This window comes from Monopterus albus, unplaced genomic scaffold (genome assembly GCF_001952655.1).
Source record: "Monopterus albus unplaced genomic scaffold, M_albus_1.0 scaffold74.1, whole genome shotgun sequence".
NCBI classification, from domain to species: Eukaryota; Metazoa; Chordata; class Actinopteri; order Synbranchiformes; family Synbranchidae; genus Monopterus; species Monopterus albus.
In genome coordinates, this window is record NW_018127954.1 from 279,860 (window position 1) to 302,386 (window position 22,527).

At 39.1% G+C, this 22,527-nt stretch overlaps 1 long non-coding RNA gene across 1 annotated transcript in view; it reads left to right on the plus strand.

Moving 5' to 3' along the window:
- Positions 1 to 10,017: 10,017 nt before the first annotated feature.
- The window catches only part of LOC109963409 (uncharacterized), a 27,093-nt gene continuing 14,583 nt past the window's right edge, over positions 10,018 to 22,527 (plus strand). The window contains exons 1-2 of the long non-coding RNA XR_002275403.1: positions 10,018 to 10,126; positions 17,593 to 17,740. This is a non-coding gene — a long non-coding RNA (uncharacterized LOC109963409). The remainder of the gene's footprint in view (positions 10,127 to 17,592; positions 17,741 to 22,527) is intronic.

Here is a 22,527-nt window from a genome sequence, read left to right on the forward strand (position 1 = left end):
TGGTTGATATGGGATTTGTAAAGTAATGATTAATAAATAATCCAGTACGTTTTATGGAGAGTAATTATTACATTAATCAAAATACTTTTTTAAAAATTGACCCAACACTGATGTAATAATATAAGAATTGAATTTTAATTTTCATGTAGGTGCATTGATGGGAATATGTGTGCCATCAATGCATCCAACCACATTAGGAAATCCTGAAGGGGATTCTAATTATTAGTTTATTTCCAGAGGTCACAGCAAGATGTTATTAACTGATCATCATTTTTCAGATCAGCCTTACTGAAACGAATTCAATACCACTAACCTGCAATCCTGTGAAACTCCTCTTTAATGGCTCTGAGGGGTTTGTGCCCAGGAAACACAACAAAAATTCACAGAAAGCGCTTGAGGGCGAGGCACACTTTCCGAACTATTCTACATACTGTGGCCTTACTAATGGGCTCTGCATCCCCGATGCAAACTGCCATTTGCAACAAATCGTAACGCAACACAAAGCATCTGCTCGGATGTAAGAGCACGGCCACGATGGGTGATGTGTCTGATGTATGGGTGGATAAGATTATTGATATATGTTATGGACTCTCTAGAAAAACGGTACCGCTCAAATAAAAATACATGGGGATATGACAAAAAAATCAACTCGTGGCCTCAAAATCCTCTCCCGAGGTAAATGCAATTCCCTGCGAATTAATACAGCGTCCTCATCTACAGGATCCTCTATGAATGGACACGCCATTTTGGTCTCTGCGTGACGGAAACGTGTGCAATCGGGTTTAACTTACCCCGCTTTCACGGGTTTAAGTTACCTCCGTTTCTGAAACCGAAAACTCAGAGTTTCCCTCATTTCGGGGTTAACAAACTCTGAGTTTCGACAAAACTGCCTTCTTGAAATAGGCCCCAGATGTTTTAGGCAAATGTAAATTATGTAAATATATCCCATCAAATAATATTTCTACCCAACACAGAGATTTTCAGCCTCATATGTGACTGAATGGAAATGTTGCTAGACAGTGAAAATGGGTTTATTGCTGAGACATCTCACTCCTCCTTATGAATACATTATTTATGACACAGGTTCCAAGGGGAAATATTCTAATGAATGAAGAAAGTTGTTTGATTATTTTGTCCATCAGACCTAAAGTTAACACAGATCCACTAAATTTAACTAGATGGTGAATCTGAGGACAAAATTGTCTTTGTTGGTCTACTTTGGTTTCAAATTGCTGCAATGTTGAGGTGTAATAACAGATCAGTTGCCATGTCCAATAGCTGATCACTGCTCTCATGCATACTTGCTCATGGCTGCTCAGAGATCCCCCCTTCCTCCCCCCTTGAAAATGGAGGAACTGCAACGGTTTCCAGGTTGATCAAGAATGAAAGAATAAAAGAATTAGGGAATAAGTGAGAACAAGAATAAGGAAATCGGGAGGTACCCACTTTGACATTCTGTTTCTTTTGTAGCACCTGCTAGAGTGTGACTATATAGTGTGTACACCTTTATCAGTTCTTGGTACATCAACTTTGACATGTAATTTCCAGCATAGTTCGACCATACTTCCACGTGAGCAAAGGTCTACTCATCCAAAGTGATTCTAAATAACAAAAACCTAGCAAAGACATTTAAAAAATGATAAATGATGTATTTACTCTACAGTATAAAGCTGTATTTTGTACCTGCAAGCTGCCTTGGATGGATTTGTGAAAGCAGTTTAAAACTTTGGGAAGGTAACACTTGCAAATGGAAAGGAAATGAAATGAAGGGACTACACTGTTTGCAACAAAATGTAATTTCATGGAAACAGCCTAGGAAGCAGAGCCAAACAAATGTATCTCTTTTTAACAACATAAAAAGACAGTGGAGCAGTCAGCTATTTGATCTTTCAGTTCAGTAGTTGAGTAGGATTTTAAGTTGCCGCTGGAGGTTTGGCTACTTTAAAGTGAAATTGTGTACCCATGCTTGTAATTTACTTTGGGTTTGGGGACACAGTTGGGGAACCAAGAAAAAAAAGTGAGCATTTTTCCATTTGCCTCTGCATATGTTTATTCCTGTTTTCTCTCATATCTTCAGTCTTTTGCCTCTTTTTTGGCTCTGAGCTTTCTCTCTGTTTCTCCTTGTGTCATCTTTTGGCCTCTGTCCATCTCACTCTGTTTTCTTGCTCTTGCTATCACTGCCTTACTCTCAATCTCTCTCCATTCTTTGGTAGCATCCATCTGTCTTCTTCCACTAAAATTGTCAGTCTCCCATCATCTCATTTTTCTTTCCCCTTCTCTCTCCACCCCTTTTATCCCTGAAAGCTTTCTTCTTTATTAAAATGAGGCCCGTAGCTAAGCAATATAATGCATCAACTGAGGCAACCTAACACCATTTACCAGGTGACTAGCAATAATAACATTTAATTTAGTGCTATCAGCAACAATATTCAAAAATTCAATATTGAAATCAATGAAAGAAGTTTTCATTTTATTTACTAAATATTCGGTGTAGAAAGACAAGAGTGTAGCTGCAGAGAACAAAACACAGGAAGGCTTAATATATAGATCCAAACATATGTGCATATACAGATTTGGCTTTGTAAACTCATGCCCCCCCTCTCTCTTTAGTTTATGTCTCCTCTCTCTTTTGCTCCTGCTCCTATGGCTCTGCTTTTTTCTTTTTACCTTTCATATCTTTTCTTTCTCAACATGGACCTAACTCAGAAATTCTCAAAACCCACTTGCATTTGTTAAAAGATTTTCAAGGACCACTTTGTCAAATAAATGAGGGGAGGAAAACATAAAATAATGTATTAAGTGTATTTCCTATATACAGAGTTGTATCACAGGCTTTGGAGATTTTACTGATGCAGGGATGTCACACACATCGCTTTTTCCTTTAAACCATGTGTCACTGGATCCAAGGAAACATTGGCTGGCTAGCAGGCTAACAATGGAAAAACACATTTGTCACTTCATCGTGATGTGTCATGACTGGCGTGATATTCAAAGTGAACTGGTTATTGAAGTTATGCATTTTAGTTTGACTTTGTGAATTCTTGAGCACATTTAGTAAATACCTAGCTTTGTAAACAATAAAAAAACTAAATAATAATCATTTTAATCTAACAACAATATGTTGTCTCAGATACACATTGTGTGTATGTTTGACATCCAGCAAATGTGCTGAATACATTTGTTTCCTAAAAATCTCTTTCAAACACTATTTAAAATAGTGCATTGTTTACATTAATTTACTAGCATCTTCTTCTTCACTGCTTTTGCTGGGAACATTGCTACCACCAACTGTCAATCAGCAGTATAGCATGAAACCAGTGGGAGAAATTTGTTTTGCATGTGTGCACAAGACAACCCAAATGGAGACCCAAACATAAAACATTGCTCCATATCACTACTGGTCAAATGCTCCACAAGATGCCTTTTAAAAGGTAACTACACCAATAAATTTTGCTAGGACTCTCCCACTATATTTAATCACAGGGAACACATGAGATCCTGACTGACTACTGCTCAGTGAAACGCTGGATGTAAAGCTGGTAGTCAGAGCAAACCAGCCATGAGAAACTACTGTCACTCTCTGTAGGTGAATCCCAGTTCCCCTACTTGCATCTACATTTCCCTCACTTGTGTATTTTCCTTGTGTCTTAGTCTTGCCCACATAAGATTCAAGGAGAAACTATGAGGAGACAGGAATGAGGAAACACAGTTTAATTGACATGAGATGATGTTCTTTCCTCTGATCCAACTGCAAACTGATTTCTGATAAAGGGGCATGTCGTTTTGTAACAGATTAAGGCAAAGGATGCACTTGTGTATCCTTGGTTATAGCTATAGTTATAGTTATAGCTCCTCCAGGCAGCTTCCTCACTCCTCAGAGGAGAAATAAGAGCTCTGGGACGTTTGTCATCATAGTAGACTGGAATGACTTCCGGGTCAAGCGAGGACTGAGGAACAATAAAATAAAGGAATTTGGATTTTTGCTTCTCAACTAAAAAGATGGGGAGTCACTTTTGTAATTGCTACATTAACATTATGTCTCTTTGGGAGTATCACTATATGTGTAAAACAGACTATATTTTGATTGCCCCGTGGAAACTGATTGCAAGATTTGCCATTCTGGATGAGACACTGGGTGTTTCTCAAGTCTCTAATTTGATTGGTTCTCAGTCCTCAGTTAACCCAGAGGTCATTCCAGTTGACTGAGGACAGAGGACATTTTGAGACTCTTATATTGGCTCAGAGGAGTGAGGGGGCTGCTAGAGGAGCCATGACCGAAGATACATGAGACCATCTGTCACAGGCGTTTTTAATGAGCTGACACCCCTTTTTCAGAAATCAGTTGATAATTTGAGGCTTCAGCTGAAGGATAACAGGAAAGGATGTCTCATGTTGTTAAGAGTTTCCTCGAGTCCTCTCTTCTCATGCTCTTGCATTTTTTTTTACATCTTTTGTAGGCAAAACTAAGATGCAAAGAAAAGTCACAAGTGAGAGAAATGATGATGCTTACCAGAGAATTGATTCAAGATAAAAAGTGTTTATTGTCATATGCACAGTGTGGAAACTTGTTTCCCTGCACAATGAAATTCTTTCTTTGCTGTCCACCCTGAATGCCAAACAACAGTAGCACAAATTCTAAAGGCACTTTAAACAGCGAGTGAAAAGAAATATAATAACAAGTACTGTATGTAGAAATATAATGAAAACACACCAGGAGACAATGTATGCTACATTGGAGCTTTATGTGCATAATGATTGGGGTGAGTACCACTGGTCTGTAGTCGTTCAGGCAGGTGACCGGGCTCTTCTTGGGAAGGGGGATGAAAGCAGTTGGGAACAATGCTCTGGCTGAGGGAGAGGTTGAAGATAGTGGTGAGGACATCAGTGTGGCACACATACCAAACGGCACAGTGACTACTTTTCACCCTCTAACTAGGCAGACTGACTGATTACAAGTTTGAAAACACCTGTGATGCTACAGGACACACTTTAGTTTAACATGTCCCTATGGTCAAATAATCTTCAATAATTTCTAGGGGTACCTTCATTTTTGTCCAGGCCAGTTTCATTAGTTTGTTTTTTTAAATGCTTCTGTTGAACCACATTTCAAAAGCAATGACTGATTTTCATTAGTTAAATTTCAGTAAATTTGTATTTATTATTATTTTTGTCAGTTTCACATTATTTCAGTGACCATTGTGAGTTTCTCTTTCTTTAATAGAAGGGTACCAATAATTTTGTCCATGTCTGTACACTCTGCATACTCTATATCTATGGAATCACTGGAGAAGCATTTTTCTTTTGTATGTGCTTTGACCTTTGGGTTTGAAGTGCATTTCTATAATGTTTGTGCTAACACTTTTGTATGTTTTGTAAGTGTACTATAGTTGGAATTGGAAAAAACATCTTCTCAAATGTAAGACAAGGCTGTAAAAAAAAAAATCTTTAAGAAACTTGCATTATTCTGTTCCCAAAAAATGCCAGAAATACAGGATGCAGAGGGCCATGTTGCCTCATTACTATCTGAACACACAGGTTGGACAGCTTAGAAAAAAGCAGGTGAAACAAAGTGTAAGGCTTAGCCAGAAAAGGGAAGCGTAGTGACATGATGAGCTGTGAAAGATAAATAAAGTTTGTTTGGAGAACAAGAAAAACTGATTATGTTCCTTAGAGAGATGGGTTCATCACTAAGTACTTTAATAACACGAAGGCTCTATGAAGGCTCCAATTATATTTGAAATTCGATAAGTGATGCCTGAAATGTTAATGTCTTTGTATTCCACCTGAAAATTGACCTTGTAATGTGCAGTGCAAAATAGGAACTTTCTTTTTCTTAAGCAGTTTGGAGAAACAACAAACACTGAAAAAAGCAGGTCCCCTAAGAAATGACTCGCTGCAACTTACAGTGTACGGCTTCTTCTACTGTCCTTGATTTAAACATGAACTCATCCCATGTACTCACAGTCAAGTAAAATCAAATGAGTCATTTCCTACAGTTAAGCTTAGCACTAATTTCTTGACCTTGGAAAAAAGAAGTTGGCATAACTCAAGTTCCACATAGTTCTGGCGCTTATGACCTTATCACATGGTGCTCATTTTAGATACGTGCTACTGATGAGAAAAAGTAAACACTGTCAGCAATGAATTTTAAACACTCGAGGTTATGTAGACAAGAAAAAAAACAAAAACAAATCATCCCAAATAAAACGTACTATCCTTTTCATGCTCTTAGACACTCTGGACACCGATGAGAACAGGAGAAACATCATTTTGGAAATATTATTCTCAAATGGGGTGTTAAGAAGTAGCACCGAAGGACAGAGCTGCAATTTTTATTGTTATAAAAGAAATAAAATGTGGATTTCAGAGTGATTTTTTTTTAATTTTGGTATTTCAGTTGGAAGGGGGCATTTATGTCTAAGAATGAACTGTTTCAGAACAAGGCTGATTTTGGGCTGTACATTTCTGCCTGTGAAACAACTAAGCTACTAGCATGAAGTACAGGAATGTTATGCTGGTGAATGGGGTTCTTGTCCTACACCCCCCATATGGCTAGATCTATGCTACACAAAGTTTTGGTTAAGATAAGGCAAAGCTCATCATCAGTGCTGATTGCCTAAACATATGTCATCGTGCATTCGTTACCACAAGAGGATATTGTAGGAAATGAAATATGCGGTGGCATTTTGCTGATATTGTCTGTATCAAGATGTGGAAGATATGGTTTTTTGGGGGGTATGTACTGAATTGCATCATACTCAAGAGGCATTCCTAATATTTTGAACCTCTCATATATGTAAATAGACAACAAAATAGAGACCACTGAACAATAATCTGTATAATAAACATAACTCAACATATAGGTTTCTAATAATTTCTCCAAGGACTAAAACATTTTGAGTTTTATAAAAGGCAGCTGTTATGACAGGCCTGCTGTACTGGGGTGCATTCAACTGCATGGGTGGACTTAATAAAGTGCTTTCTAAGAGTACTGTATATCTTCAGTCAATTTTATTATAGAAATTAATATTATAAAACATTGTCAAAAATTGTTCAAATATGTCATTTTTCAGGTTTTTCTGTCAACCAATTATGAATAGATGTATATCATGCAAAGTATCCTTACAGATGAAGAAAGCTTTCAGCCACATTGAAAACACTGTGAAAATGCAGTCAGATACAGGTACTGTGCATATAGAAGTCAACTTCAGTGCTTAAACCAAAACAAAAAGCACAAATCCAGAAGACGGCTGGCAGCATGGATTGCAAGTGGGAAATGGCAGACACAATCAGTTTTTTTTAAATGTTGTAAATGTGTTGTATAAATGTCAGTGAGATAAAATCATTCAGACACTTTCATAACCTTTACAGCTGACATTAAGAGTTGTCTAAGTGGTGCCTAATAGAGCCTAGTGCTATGTTTGTCCACTTCCCTTTTAAAGAGCTGAAGATTCCCACAGCCTGAATCTATGGGTAGCTAACTGAAGCCTTCCCAAAAACCCCAAAACTGACAGAAAGAAGCAGACACAGAGACAGAAACAGAATCTCAGCCAGAAGACAAAGTACATGAGAGTAATGTAAGAGTTTTATGGACAAGGGGTCACACATTGGTATGTCCCTTCCACTCACACTGACAAGAAGCCGGGAACTTCAACACCATAACTCTTAACTGACAAATGGCCCCTTTCCAAAGTCGCATAAGTATCACAGTGCAAGAGTGAAAAGGCTGCCGAATCGGGGAGGTAAAAAGAGAAAAAAGTCGGCAGATGAGACAGACATAAAAGAAGTGAAGCAGGACAGCTCTCCCTGTTGTGCAGTTTCTCCACCCTGCATGATTTTCACCTGACAAATGGCCACGTTTTTTGGCACTTACACTCATATTTCATATTCTTCTGTTTTCTGACTCTATTTTTTTTCTCTTTCTTTATCTTTCTGCTCTGCACTTTTTCAGAAGGGTCTTGCCAATGACAGTAATGAAGACCATACAGTAAGTTCTATTAAAAAAGGGATCGAAGCCATAAGACTGAGGCGAAAGTTTAGTTTCACATTTTTACAAGCACACTTTCAACATTAACTTACTTCTTTTCTACTTCATACTGATTTTGATTTTAGCACATTTCTGTTCTTTTCCTGGAAAAATGACAGAGAGACAGAGTGATGAAGAGCTGGACAGATGGAGTCAATGAATGCTGGTTCATGTTTGGATTGCAGTGATATACCAGTTTTATAGTATGAGAATTGACAGTTATCATACCATACACACTTGCTTATTACCGATGTTGAGGAATAACCTGCAATGCATGCACAGCTTTCTTCCCCAACTGCCTGTCAGAATCTGCAATGGGCGCCAGACACATGCAGCAGAAAAATGGGAGAAGGAGGCAGAAGCAGGATTACTTTGGATATCTCAAAAAGAACAACCTTCGAGAACATAATCCCTCCGTGCACATCAAAACCATGTCCATTTATAAATGTAATCCCAAATAAAACGTGTGAGCGTATAACCCTCGGTTATGAAGTGCACTTTCCCCATTGTTCATTCACTAACCTCTGACGTACAAAAGGATTTACAGTGATCCTAATCTGACCCCTAAAGAAACACATGTACAAACTTTCCAGGCTCCACGGGCTGACAGAAGTCACTGTGTGTGAGTGAAAGTACAGACAGGATAAGTTTGCCTTTGCTGTTGTGCGCCTACAGTACAATAAATTACCAACTGTTTTGATAAATGTTTAAAGCACTGTGACAATATTCCTCACAATTGTCTGAAGTTTTACAAACAAATCAGTCAATTAATGGAGAAAATAATCAGCAGATTAATCCCTATTGAAAATAGTCAATAGTCACACTTGGATAGAAAATAGTTCAAAAGAACTCCACCTCAGCCAACTGCAGCAGTCTGCTTTTATATCAGTGCCTGAGTGATAGGCAGTTAATGTAATGATATAATATAAAACATGTTAGGCCTTTTAAAGTAATGCTTTTCCTGCACTGAGAAGCCATTTTCGTGATCATACATACTTTTACTTAACATTTTCAATGCAGGACTTTTGTAACTGAGTAAGCTACTTTTACAGTGTGGTATTAGTACTTTAACTTAAGGATGTGAATACTTTCTCCACTAATGGTTCTGCCATGCAAACTAACATGCTTTAGATGATTACAGTCATACAGTAGATATTAGGAATGGGCAATGACTTTCGAATATTCAAATAAGCACCCTTCCCCTGCTTCCTTCAAATAAAAAAAATAGACTATTTCATGCAACTATGTCTATGTCTTTAAAAACAAAGAACCATTGTTTTCCCTTGCACCTGGAAATAATGCAATGCAATAACGAGGTCAGTAACTTTACTGCAGCACCAAATAGAAACAGCAGCAATATGCAGAGACTACATGTAACCTGGGTAAAATATTATGTATTATAATTAAGCATCATTAGAAAGTTAATTGCTTTTGAACAATAGTTACCATAAATAAGTTAAATTCATAAGATAAATATGGTTAAAAGCTTTATGGTGATTTATGTTATTTTAAAGGTTCAAGAAAGTGTTGTGTGTAAGATATCATTGTTGATCATCCATTGGTAAAGGTAGTGATACCCAGGGAAAGGAAAAAGAAAAAAGGAAGCGGGGGAAGGGTGTAACTTGGTGAAAGAAAGGAGAGACGGGAAAAGTTTTACGCAGACGCAAAATATTTTAAGTATGTGGACTGTATCTTAGATTGTCAACTCCAGGATCTGCAGTAAGATATTTGTCCTACATAGTTTGGAGTACACAACTGGATATTTTTCTGCACGGAGTTGTCTTGCAGTTGTGTAGTGTTATTGTGTCCAGCTTTGTAGCATAACTAGCTATCTTGTTGGCATTTGTTAGCTAAATGAACTTTGTCTCGGTAGTATAGCTAACTCGGCTTACTCCCAAGACTGTATCCATCTTTTCCGACCTGGAATTCATGGACATTATCAGAGCAGTGCTACATGAGTGATCAGTTGGATGGTACAACAGAGGCTGCTACTCCGGACCTTCCCACTACTGCTTGCACCTGGACCTGAGGGCTTGTGATTACTTCACCGTCAGAGGGCTACTGGGACCCTTTTCCTATTTCTTTGGACACACGGAGGAGGTAAAGCTCCAGTCTCTGGACTATAAACTACTAAATAAAGTACCGTTTTTGTGTGGCTCTTATGAGTGATGGTTAATTTTTGGCCTCACTGCAACTGCCTGTGTGTCCATCAGGCTTGCAACGGGGGTTAAACTTCACTATATATGCCAGCTGGTGTAGAGTGAGTGTGTGGGTCCTCTATATTTGTGTGTTTAGCTGGAGACATTGAAAGGTGTCTTACAAAGAAAGGGGTCAAAGATATTTAAAAGGAATTGTTATTGTTTATGGTTTTCCTTGATTTTTGTTGAGTAAATGAAGAAATTTTAACCAACACGTTTGGTTATTGCACACAGTACTCGTAGGATCTAAGGGCATATAATGTAGAGAGGTTTATTACAGATTTTAAGATTTGTCAGGTGTAGTTACTGTGAGTTAACTGAACTGATACCCATTAGTTTTCTCGGGGGGGTTAACTTCCCCTTTCAAGAGGAGAAGATGGTTAGGTGTAAGAGGTTCTAGATCCTTAGGGTCGTCTGATAGCTTGGTAATTGGGCAGTCATTTAAAATGGCTTCCACTTCACAGAAAACTATGTGTAGTCCATTGTCATCCAACCTTTGTCGATGCAGCACGGAGCTGAGACACTTTTTTCTAAGTGGATTATGCACTCCTACACACCTCCATGATTACGTTCACACTGCAGGCTGAAGTGGCCCAAATCCGATTTTTTTGCCCAAATGTGACCCATATCCGATTTCATTATGACAGTGTGAACAGCACAAATCCGATTTTTTCAAATCAGGCCCAGGCTACTTTCATATGTGGTCCTAAATCAGATACATATCCGATGTTTTGCAATGCGACTTCAGTCTGAACGGCCATGTCGTCATTTTTATGTCACTGAAATGCGACAGACGTCACAATTCTGCGCTGGAGGAGGCGAGCCCATAAGCAATATTTGTGCTCTCCTTCATCTTGATATTCTTATTATTATTATTTCTTTATTTCGATTGCACATTAACTGGTACATCGCTACACACATGCTATCATGAGCCGCATCCATTTTTATTTTCGCAAACACAGTACGCTGTGTCTGACGTTACGTCCTCTTCTGCGCATGCGGGTCACCTCAGGGCCGTATACCATGAGACAGATGGCAGTTGCATTTAAATGACAGTGTGAACAACAGCGCAAAAAAATCGGATTTCGGCAAAAAATTCGATCTGAGCATTAAGACCTGCAGTGTGAACGTAGTCTTTGTGCACCAGCAAAGTTGATACATTGCATGAGCCTAAGTGTGTAACATGTCTTCTCCTACTAATAAAAATTTGCAAAGCAGTATGATCTTCCCTTCTTTACTTCCACCGGTCCAAAGTAATATCCACCTGTGTTGTGTTGGTAAATGGTGGTACATCAGGAAGGATTCTCTCCTTTGGAAGAGTTGCCAGCTTTTGGTCCACTGCATGTCTGTTCCTAGATCTAGCCTACATAGCCAGGGATCAGCTCGCCCAGTTACCCAGCCTAGCCTGCCGGATGACATGCATTGAACCTGACCCCAATTCCTTTCCCAGTGGGTCGTGAGTTCACAGGGAAGTGGGTCCATGTTATTTCTTCTGGCTGTGCCTGACTGGACCCTATGGGTCAAGGCCCAGCCACCCCATGCTTTTCAGCCAGCTCCCTTCCCAGGTCTGCCTTCAGCTAGGTGGCCTGGTTTCCCTAATCCAGCCAGGGTAGCACAACTTGAAGTGGCTATTTTAATCAGATTTTTGAATTGCTTTTACACTGGTCAATTTGTTTTAGGAGACCACACCAGGGGCTAATGCCTTGGACAACATACTGTAGCTCTGAGGATCACTGGGACACACAAACCTGCTGAATGTTTTTTCTTGTTGGACCATGACTCAGCTCGTGGTCCTGTATGAATCAGTGCTCCTCCTGTGCCTAATGTGGATCCCCCTCTTCCCGTTATGCCAGTAAAATTGGCCATTCTCCTGTAGTTCTGTATTTGATTCCAAAGAAAACTGCTAAAATGTAACAGTCCCACTGTAAACAGAAATGTTAGCTTGGTATTTATTATGCTCTCATAACTGCTGACTTACAAGAAGCTGCCATCTCCTCCAGATTTGGTGTTCAACCACACAAATACTTTCAGACATTTATATTTGCATTAATCATTGTTTCTGCTACAGTTTGAGTGCATTGCCCCATTTTGCTGTCTTCTGGCTTTGTTGGTGATTCACTTAGCGTAACTAGTGTCCACTGGTCTTATCTGCTGTTCCAGCAAGGCCAACATCAACATTTGCCTAATGTAGTCTGACAATAAACTAATTTGTCATAGCATGTATTTTGCATTTTAATATATACTGTTAGATGAGGGCTAATGTTCGATATGAGGTTGAACATACTGTGCCACGTGCCGTAATCAGAAAATCTTATGTTGTATAATTACAGTATGTTATACAGCACAGCAACACTGTTATTTTTTGACCTCATCACTTTCAACTGCGTACACTTACAGAGAGGGAAACAGGCGAGTGAGACGTAGCAGATATTGTTGTCCCTGGAGACTAGACTCTGGGCATGCAGGATGCTTCAAGTACTCAGCATTGCACACATTTGAGACCTTCAGATGAGACTTCATTTTAGCTCAATGTACAGCATATACTGATACTAATATAGAGTTTTCCTCTTGAGTCCAGTCGTTGCCATGTAGAGTATGACAAACCGTGCTTTCTAATGTGAATTTTTGTCATTGTAAACATAACCTTTCACAGGCAGGGTGAGTTCCTTAACATATAGTAGGTTCAACTGACTGTCTGCAACTCCAATTTAAAAATAAAACCTAAAAAAGTTTGAATTATATTCACATTGGATTGAACTACTTAAAATATAGCAGACCGTGCCCATAAATCTGCAGTAGAGAATGTGTGAAGCCATTTTCTATCAGAAGAGGCAGAAATTGATTACTTTCTCTAAGCGGAGAGTAGATATCTTCTCTTCTGGCAGCCTCGCTGATAATTTTGCAGAGCCCACTCAATTCCTCTGCTCAACTTCCAGTTATTCATTGACAGAGTACTTTACCTTGATGTCCTCTGGTAAGAATGCCAGAAAAAACAGAAAACACAGAGTACAGTACAGGAATGACCCAATATTCTGAAGCTTAGACAGCTGAGTGCCCAGCTATACATACATTTTTCTCTTCTTGCTCTAATGCCAAACAAAGCATCTCATAAAGTTTAAGTTCTCGCTGTGCCCATCATAACAAAAGTTCTGAATTAGAATCACAAACTATCAGAACAAGCCTTACTTCTTCACTGTGTTTGAGCCAGCCTAATGAAACACACTAAAACGCATCATGATGGGATTCAAAAGAAAAACAGGGCTGCTTATGTGCTGTTTCAAGACTCATATTTGCCTGTAATCTAATCTGTAACACAATAGTAGCTTTACAGTTAGAAAGGCAGTGTGTGAACAGTAGCAGTATAAATACATTTCATTAACATACATTTTAAATTCAAGGTTTGTTGTGTTCATTATCAGTAGATTAAAGTGGCAGACACTGTAGCAATCCATGATGTAGTTTTGTAAGTTTGGGGCCCAAACGACAGATTTCTCTTTTGGGATCCCCTTGCCATAGACCATATTAGGGAAGAGTTTAAGTACTTCTACAGCTTGGATAGATGTGAACCTGTCCTGGTTGAATCATGACTCTAAAAAATGTACTATCTTAGAAAATCAATGATCCTTTGACAAAAAGTCTAAATCACAAGCCCATGAACATAAAAGTTTTGGGTGAAACACTCTGTAACTCTCAGGGTGCATTTTGGCAATAAACATAAAGTACAGTAAGCTTGGTTACTGTAAATGTGTGAGGTGTTCACCAGTGGCAGACAGCAGCTAAGGATTATGCTGTTAAGAAAACTGAAAACACAAACTGCATCTCAGATCAATTCACTTTAATTTCTGGGTCAATTTTGTATGATTTCAGCAACTATAATGCTGAGGGAGAACTTTCCCAGGGCCAGTAAGGGTCCAGTTCTCACCCACACAGTTCTCTATCTGCTGTCAAAAAAATCACTTAAAAGTCTAATCAGTCTGTTGCAAAGTATAAGATTTATTGTGGGGGAAAAAAAAATCAAAAACACCCTAATAGCGTCTGTTTCCAGTCCATGGAGCAGAATGACTACAGAGCTTGAGACATCCTTTTTTATATTCTCTAAAGCTCCTCCTTGCATGCGGCTTGCTTCATCCCATCTTTCTCTCTGGCCTACTTAGGGATATACTATTATTTCCAAAATAACCTCACTGGCAAAAGCAAATCATTAGTGACATTACTAATGAGCAAACTATACCTTCTTGACACATGTCTCTGATTAATGATATCTCCAGGCATCATAAACATGTCAAAAACGTTTGGCATTTTCTGCCAAAGCTTGGCCTATAATGAAGATAGAACCCTGAAATGTTCAGGTAGGATGCACAGTATAACTGTCTATCATACCCTAATAGATGATCTGGATCTGATTCAGATCAAGGATTTTAGGACACATTTTGTGTTGTTTTGGATCTCATTTTATACAAGAAACCCATTTGTGTGAGCCAGTGTTGTGCCTTGGCGAAGGCACATGTGCTCCTAAGTGCTCTTGTTTGACCCTGTTTTTCAGTGTGTATTTGTTACATTTTGACCAATGGCACCATTAAAAGTATGCTGATGTTGCCAGTTCCTGTTTGCAATGCAACTACACAGACAGTTTTCACTGGTTTCCTCAGTGCAATACTTGTAAATATACATTGTACAGATTATACAGATCCATATTTTTAAGTACTCTATTTTTATTCCTATTTATCTCGTTGCATAGTGAGCATTCCTTTGTCTGTCTGCATCGTTTACCGCCTGTTTATACTGCTTAGTTTGTTGTTTGTTTACGTGCCCCTTGCATGGGGATATGTACATGAACATTGAGAGCCGATGTACCAGAGTCATATTCCTCGTGTGCCCAACACACCTGGCCAATGAAGCAGATTCTGATTCTGATTCTGGTTTACTGTGATATTGAAGAAAAAATGAGAAGATTCTCAGGCAAGTTCAGAAGTGTCTTTTTTTCTGATTTCAACAGTAAATAGCTTCATAGACACTTGTTTATGATGGAGGTGATACGTGTTTCCAATCTCTATGATCAGATTTCCCTGATCTATTAAGACTCAATTTCTCCTTGCATAGAATCGTGTCTCTCCCTGTGTGTCTCCCCTTCTCCTCGTCAGCTCTCCTGCATCTCCTTGGGAAGACTTTTGACTTCCATGTATTTCTTTGTCCAGTTGAATGAATCTGTTACAGACCAGACCCTGTAATTTCCTAATGAGTAGAATACTGTCGAGAATAACGAGTGAAATTACAGAGGAGCACAATGAATATTTTAATCCACTAAAATGTTAATACCAACTTTAATGCCATTAGACTAAGGAGCTATAGAACTGTTTCTTTTCCTTGCTTTTTTCAAGAGGTCATTTTAGGGTTTAGTTAAAATCATATTGGAAGTGTCTTTTAATCAAGTTATAATTAGCCAAAATCAAATGTGTTTTTTTATATCCATGCAGTTATTACAAAAATCTCTGACAAAATGCACGTTGTAGTTCCATTAATCCATTTAAAACTCATTTATAGTCAATCTCAGGAGATCAGTGTTAGGAGGAGAGAGCCTGTTGTGTGCCCTGTTATCACCCAGGAAAATCTTTTACCTTTCCCTTGGCAAATGCAGATTATCAGTATTTGAGAATATGGTAACATGACTCCTGCTGAGAGTTTTTTTTTTTCTTTTTGTTGATCTTGACACCATTGTTTCTGCTCATCACTGCGAATATATTATAGTGTATGTGTTGTTGAACAGTGGAAAATATAGAAAGTGAGCAGGAACAAAGACATGGTGTACAGTGCATGGATATTATATCCATTTGGTGGGCCTGAAGGTTAACTCTGTCTGTCAAAAACTGTTACATTCACCTATTCTAACTGTCAGAAAAGATCTGGCCATCTCACTATGCTGGCAGGGTATCCAATGACTGGCAGGGTGTATGTGTTGATGTCTTGGATCTTGTTCCTCCCACTGAGCTGGCTCTCCAGGACCTGTCTTATCTTTTTGTAATACTTGGCCGTTGCTGTCTTTCTTGCCTGTTTTTTGTAACTCCCATATGACTATGGGATACCAAGGTAATTGTAGCTGGTCTGGAGTTGTTTCCAATGCCCTTCTCTTCTGTTCTCATGTATTGGTTCATGTGCACCTGTAGCTTGGCAGCTGTGATGCTTGATAGGACCTTCTGTGTTGTGGAGAGGCAGGCTATTGTTCAGTATTTGGACGGTGCTGTTCCTTTGTGGGGGTCTTTCATGACCACCATTGCCCTTCCTTGTGCTCGCCAGTCCAGGTGTGAGCCTGCTGCTAGCAGCTGGTTCATCTGTGCTGCTATGTGCTCATATGCTGCTGTTAGGTTATTCAGCCAGTAGGTATGGCTCATGTGTGGGCCAGGCGCTGTCATGAAAAGCTGGACTCTGCCTGGCCCTCACATGAGCCATACCTACTGGCTGAAGCACCTAAAAACAGGCACCAAAGTATCTATATTAACAGTAAAACAAGTCCAATATTGACATAACCTGAAAGGAAGATGCCACTGATCCAAGACCACCATAAAAAAGGCAGACTACAGTTTGCAGTTGCACATGGGGACAAAGATCCTACTTTTTGGAGAAATGTACTCTGGTTGGATGCAATACAAATTGTACTGTTTGGCCATAATGACCATCATTGTGTCTGGAGGAAAAAGGGGGAGGCTTGCTCAACCCAATAGAGATGCTGTAGAATTACCTCAAGAGAGTTGTTCACACCAAAAGTCCTAAGAACATAGCTAAGCAGAATGGTCCAGCATTCCTCCGGAATGTTGTGCAGGTTTAATCCACAGCTACAGGAAATGCTTGCTTGAGGTTATTGCTGCCAAAGGTTGTTCAACCAGTTATTAAAACACAGTTGCCATTACTTTTCCCCCCATCACTTTCATCATCCCATCATGGCCATGTTTAATGTTCAATAAAGACATGAATAAGGGGAGACTGTGGTTCAATGGGTAGAACGGTTGTCTCCTACCGGGAGAGTTAGAGGTTCGAATCACAGTGCCTGCAGTCCACATGTCAAAGTGTTCTTGGGCAAGACACTGTACTCCAAGTTGCCCCCGATGGTTAGAGCCATCGGTGTGAGTTGGCAATGCAGATGGCTGCCTTAGTTCTGTACCAGAAACAAATTTGTGTGTAACATTCTTGGCCAAATAAAGTCATTATCCTTATGATCATGACTGTTTGTGTTTTACCAGCTTAGAAATAGTGTGTTTGTTGATATTTGTGACTTTGGTGATGATCAGGCCACATTTCATCACCAAATTATGCAGAAAACTGGGAAATTGCAAACTCTGCCATGACTTTTTCCTGTGACTGTATCTATCTATATAGGAACTGGAGATGATCTGGAAGGTGAAGGCCAAAGTAGTTCCAGTAGTGGTAGGAGCACTCGGAGCCGTGCCACTGGAAGAATGGCTCCAATAGATCCCAGGAACAACATCAGCGCTCTCTGTCCAGAAGAGTACAATGCTAAGTACAGGTAAGATACTGCACAGAACCCTCAAACCTCCAGGCCTCTGGTAGAGGACCCGAGGTTGAGGAAGACATACACTGCCCCATAGGGGTAAGAAGGAAATATATATATATTGCATTTTTACAAAAATGTTGAACTTTATTAGATATTTCCCATTTGCTGAAACTGACTAAAATAGCATTCCAGGTAGAGGCCGGTGTATAAGGATGATTATAGCAGAGACAACCAGTGCTATAGACTGAAACAGAAAAGGCATTAATAATGCTCTTGGGAGACAGCTAGTAAAACATTAAACATCAAACACAGACATGTAAACACAGACATGTACACAAACAAATACAGCCACACACATAGGGAGCTCACAGCACAGCAGCAGATGACATAATACTAACTCAAAGAGACAAGTTCTTTTTTTTGAGTCTCAATAAATTTATTAATATCTGCACTTTCATTCTTTCTCTTTCTCTAGCCAGCCCCTCTCTCTTCAATAAAAACTGAACATATTTATTGAATATTTATTGCTCCCCTCTCATTCTGCTATTTCATTCATCCTTTTCTTGTTTTGTTCTAAAACAGGAATACAATGTAGGTCACATGTTATGCAGTGTGAGATGAAAACTAAATACACTTGTAGACCAAGTATTATTTGTGCGAGGATTTTTGAAGGCAAGTTTATATTGCATGTTTTCATATACAAAGGCAATTCTAAGTGTTTAACACAATGTACACAGAAGGATAAAACATTAAAATGCATACAGTCATGGCCAAATATACTGGCACTCCTGTCAGATAATGCATCACTTCCCCCAGAAAACTGTTGCAATTACAAACTCTTTGGTATTCTCATGTTTGTTTCTTTTGTTTGCATTGGAGCAAACACTCAGCATGGAGAAAAAGAAGAGCAAAGAATTGTCTGAAGATTTGAGAACCACAATAGTGGAAAAGGCTGGACAGTCTCAAGGCTACAAATCCATCTCCAGAGATCTAGCTGTTCCTGTGTCCACTGTGCGCAACATTGTCAAAATGTTTATAGACCATGGCACTGTAGCTAATCTCCCTGGACGTGGACGAAAGAGAAAACTAGATGACAGATTGCAGTAAAGGAGTGTTCCAATAGTGGATAAAGAACCTCAACCAACTTCCAAACAAATTCAAGCTGACCTGCAGGCACAGGGTGCAACAGTGTCAGTGCCAACTGAATGACAAGGGGCACTATGGTAGGAGACCCAGGGGGACCCACTGCTGACACAGAAACATAAAAAGGCCAGATCAGAGTTTGGGGTGATGTTTTGGGATTGCTTTGCTGCTTCAGGCCCTGGATGTCTTGACTGTGTGTATGCATTATGAAATCTGAAGACTACCAATGAATTCTGGGGCCCATTGTTAGAAAGTATGGTCTCCATCAGATGTCAATGGTCTTACAGCAGGACAATGACCCAAAGCAGACTTCAAAAAGCACTAGAAATGGTTTCAGACAATGTGCTAGAGAGTTCTGAAGTGGCCAACAATGAGTCCAGATCTAAATCCCATAGAGCACCTGCAGAGAGATCTGAAACAGCAGCTGGAAGAAGGAAGCCTTCAAATCTGAGAGACCTGGAGCAGTTGGCAAAAGAAGAATGGTCCAACATTACAGTAGAGAGGTGGAAGAAACTCACTGGTGGTTCTAGGACATGGTTGATTTCAGTTATTTTGTCCAGAGGGTTTGCTACCAAATATTAAGCTGAGAGTGTAATTTTTTCCAGTCCATTTTTGGAGTTTTTGGAGGAATGTTTCAGATTTGGCCTTTTTTACTCTGTTTTTTTGTTGTTCCAATGCAAACAAAAGAAATAAACATGAGAATATCAAAGAATTTGTGACTGCAACTCGGTTCTGGGAGAAGTGGTGTGTTATTTGACAGAAATCCAGGGGTGCCAATATTTTTGGCCACGAGTGTATATAGATAAAATGAAATGCAAATAAGATAAATATTACTTAAAAGCAACAGTTACATGACAGTACAAGATGTGGAAAATTGTGAATTCTCACTGTTTTCAGTATACTTTGTACCCCTTTATTTCAGTCTTCCCAAGACTAACGTCTGAGTAATTTGCAGCACAGGCAGGCACACATTCCTCCAGAAGATATGAAATATCGGTGTCCATACAGTCAGGTAAACAGCATAATGAGGTCAGTTGGTCATTTGGTAATGGATGACAAAAGAAAAAACAGTATTAGGTAAAGTGCAATATTGGAATTAGGAAACATTAATTGAAAAATCATTAATTGAAAAATAACAAACACACCAACCTGCAAAAAAGTAGACATACAACCAAGGAAAATTGCATATGGACTGTGAATGAGGTGACAGAAATCGTGCTGGCAGGAAAATAGAGCTCTGTGTTTTGCTACTTAAAAGATAACTCTTATCTGTATGAGAAACAAAAGGTACTTGAAAAGTATTAATATTTGAAGCCTTGGAAATGAGAATGGGCTGTTAGACCTTTTAAAAAATATCTATATATTTAACAGTTATTTTGCATATTCATACATACAGAATTGAATATTTAATTTCACTATAACACACATGCATTTGCATAGTAGGAGCACATTGTGTTTTGTATAACTTTATATCAATAGGTCTACTTCACATTTTTCAAACTAATATTAATTATACCACTTACATCGGCTCCCCCCCCCCCCCCATTATATTAAAAACATAATGAGGACATTTATTATAATGTTCACTACCAAAACATTTTTAAAAATTTTAAATGGTTTCTTGATCACATTTGAGTCACAGCCTAAACTATGAAATGCAAGGACTTAACAGAGGTTAGTGCTATGATAGCAGAGTTATGGCAGATCAGACATATTGTTTTGCATTTGTTATACATTGTCGGGCAGCAATGCCATTTGTGCTTGTGCTGTTTAGATGCAGCATAAACATACAAGCATTTATACAAAGAAGTCTTTCATACACATATTCACATACACTAATACTTTCATACTAATTGAGGTCTGTAGCACATCTGCTGTGCTTGGATTTCACAAAGAGAAAAGATTAATTAGTATTCAAATGCTAATGGAACAAGTACATTTAGTATTCACTGGGCTTTTGCTTTTTTTAAACATTGATGATCCTCTATGTGTGGTAGCATTTTCAACATCACTTAAACGCTGCATTATTGTTCATAGTTGTAATAGAATGAGGGGTCCTGTGGAAACAAATACAGATGGGTGAGAAAGGAAAATTCAACATTGAGTGTCTCAGGGCAGAGACGCACTGAGCTGACATAAAAAAACTAGCAGTGACAAAGGCCGACTGTTGCATCATTTCACATTGTCTTTGTCTGGGCCAAAAAGTGGCACTTGAACGCACCATGGAAACTTCAGCCCATGGCCAACTAGCACATACAGTATATTCTGCACCTGCATGAGGGGAAATAACTTTCAATACCAGCAGGTGGCAGTATCTGTATTTGTCATTTCAAAAAGTGAACGTGGAAGACTTAGGACTATACTATACAAAGCATAAACAAAGCAGAGTTTGCTTACCATACGCACATTTTTATGACCTCCAATTTTAAAAATCTTGCTTGACTCTTTCCTGTTTAGTTCATCATCTTGAAGGAACTTATCCAGCCAATCATTTAGAGGGAAAAACATTAACTACCTGCACTGCACTTTTTGGCAAGGGTTAGGCGCCTGCTCTTCTCTTACTGTACACCGATTCACTAAGATGAATAGCCAATCAGAATGGTCTCTCTAACTGAGCCGTCCCTGGTAGGCTAGTGGTTAAGGCGCACCATGTTCAAATCAGGGTTGCGTCAGGAAGGGCATCTGGCGTAAAACGTGCCAAATGACAACACGCGAGTCGTCAGTGTGACGATTTGCTGTGGTGACCCCTAAACGGGAAAAGCCGAAAGTGACTTTCTTTCAGTGGTCTCTCTAACTTGACAGGGCCCACTGCTGATTAACATGCTGAAATCAGGTTGTAATAGTCCATGTGAGTCGAGCTGTGTTCTCAAAAGTGTTTGCTTAAAAGATGTTCACATTTATTGTTGAAACCAATGGCTGAGTGGAATATACAGTAGGCTACACCAACAGTGACAACATGATCTCCTCTGAGGGGAGGCTTGTTTTCCCATACTTGAAAACCCCTTCCATAAACAAATAATAGCAACCAGCCTTTTCCTTTTCTCAAAGACAAACCCACACACATTCATATACATCAGTGTTTCTGTGGTAAAAGCTCGCATCAGATTTAATGATTACTGATGTAACTTAGAAGAAGACAGTGTCTGTATGAGGATAATGGTTTGGCTCTGTGAGCCGTGAGGCATCCACTGACACTTTTGACATATTCAGTATAACAAGAAACCATGGAACCTACTACTAAGAGACATGGCAAACATGTCTATCAAGTTCAACAAGTAGTTTTATTTTATGACTGCATTTGGCTCAGGTTAAACAGTCAGTAAACTCCTAAGAAATTAATGATGAAGCATTATGTTTAAGTAGACCAGTACTGATTTGAAGTTATGATAGCAGACTGCTGTCACAAGAAAGCCTTCTCAAAATGCTTGGTGGAATTCAACTAAACTCTGGTGTGTTTGCTTTAGTTCATTTAAGCTGATGTGAAAACTGTGAAACCCCGCTGTGCACCAAACAGCCGGAGAAAGCTTGAAAAGGGGGGGTTATCTGTCTGGTGCTAATTGAACAACTGCATTTCCGGGTTTGCAAGCGAGCAGACGTCTTTTACTGCACCTCTTGCCTGTTCTATACTTTAAGTCTTTGAACATACTTTACAACTG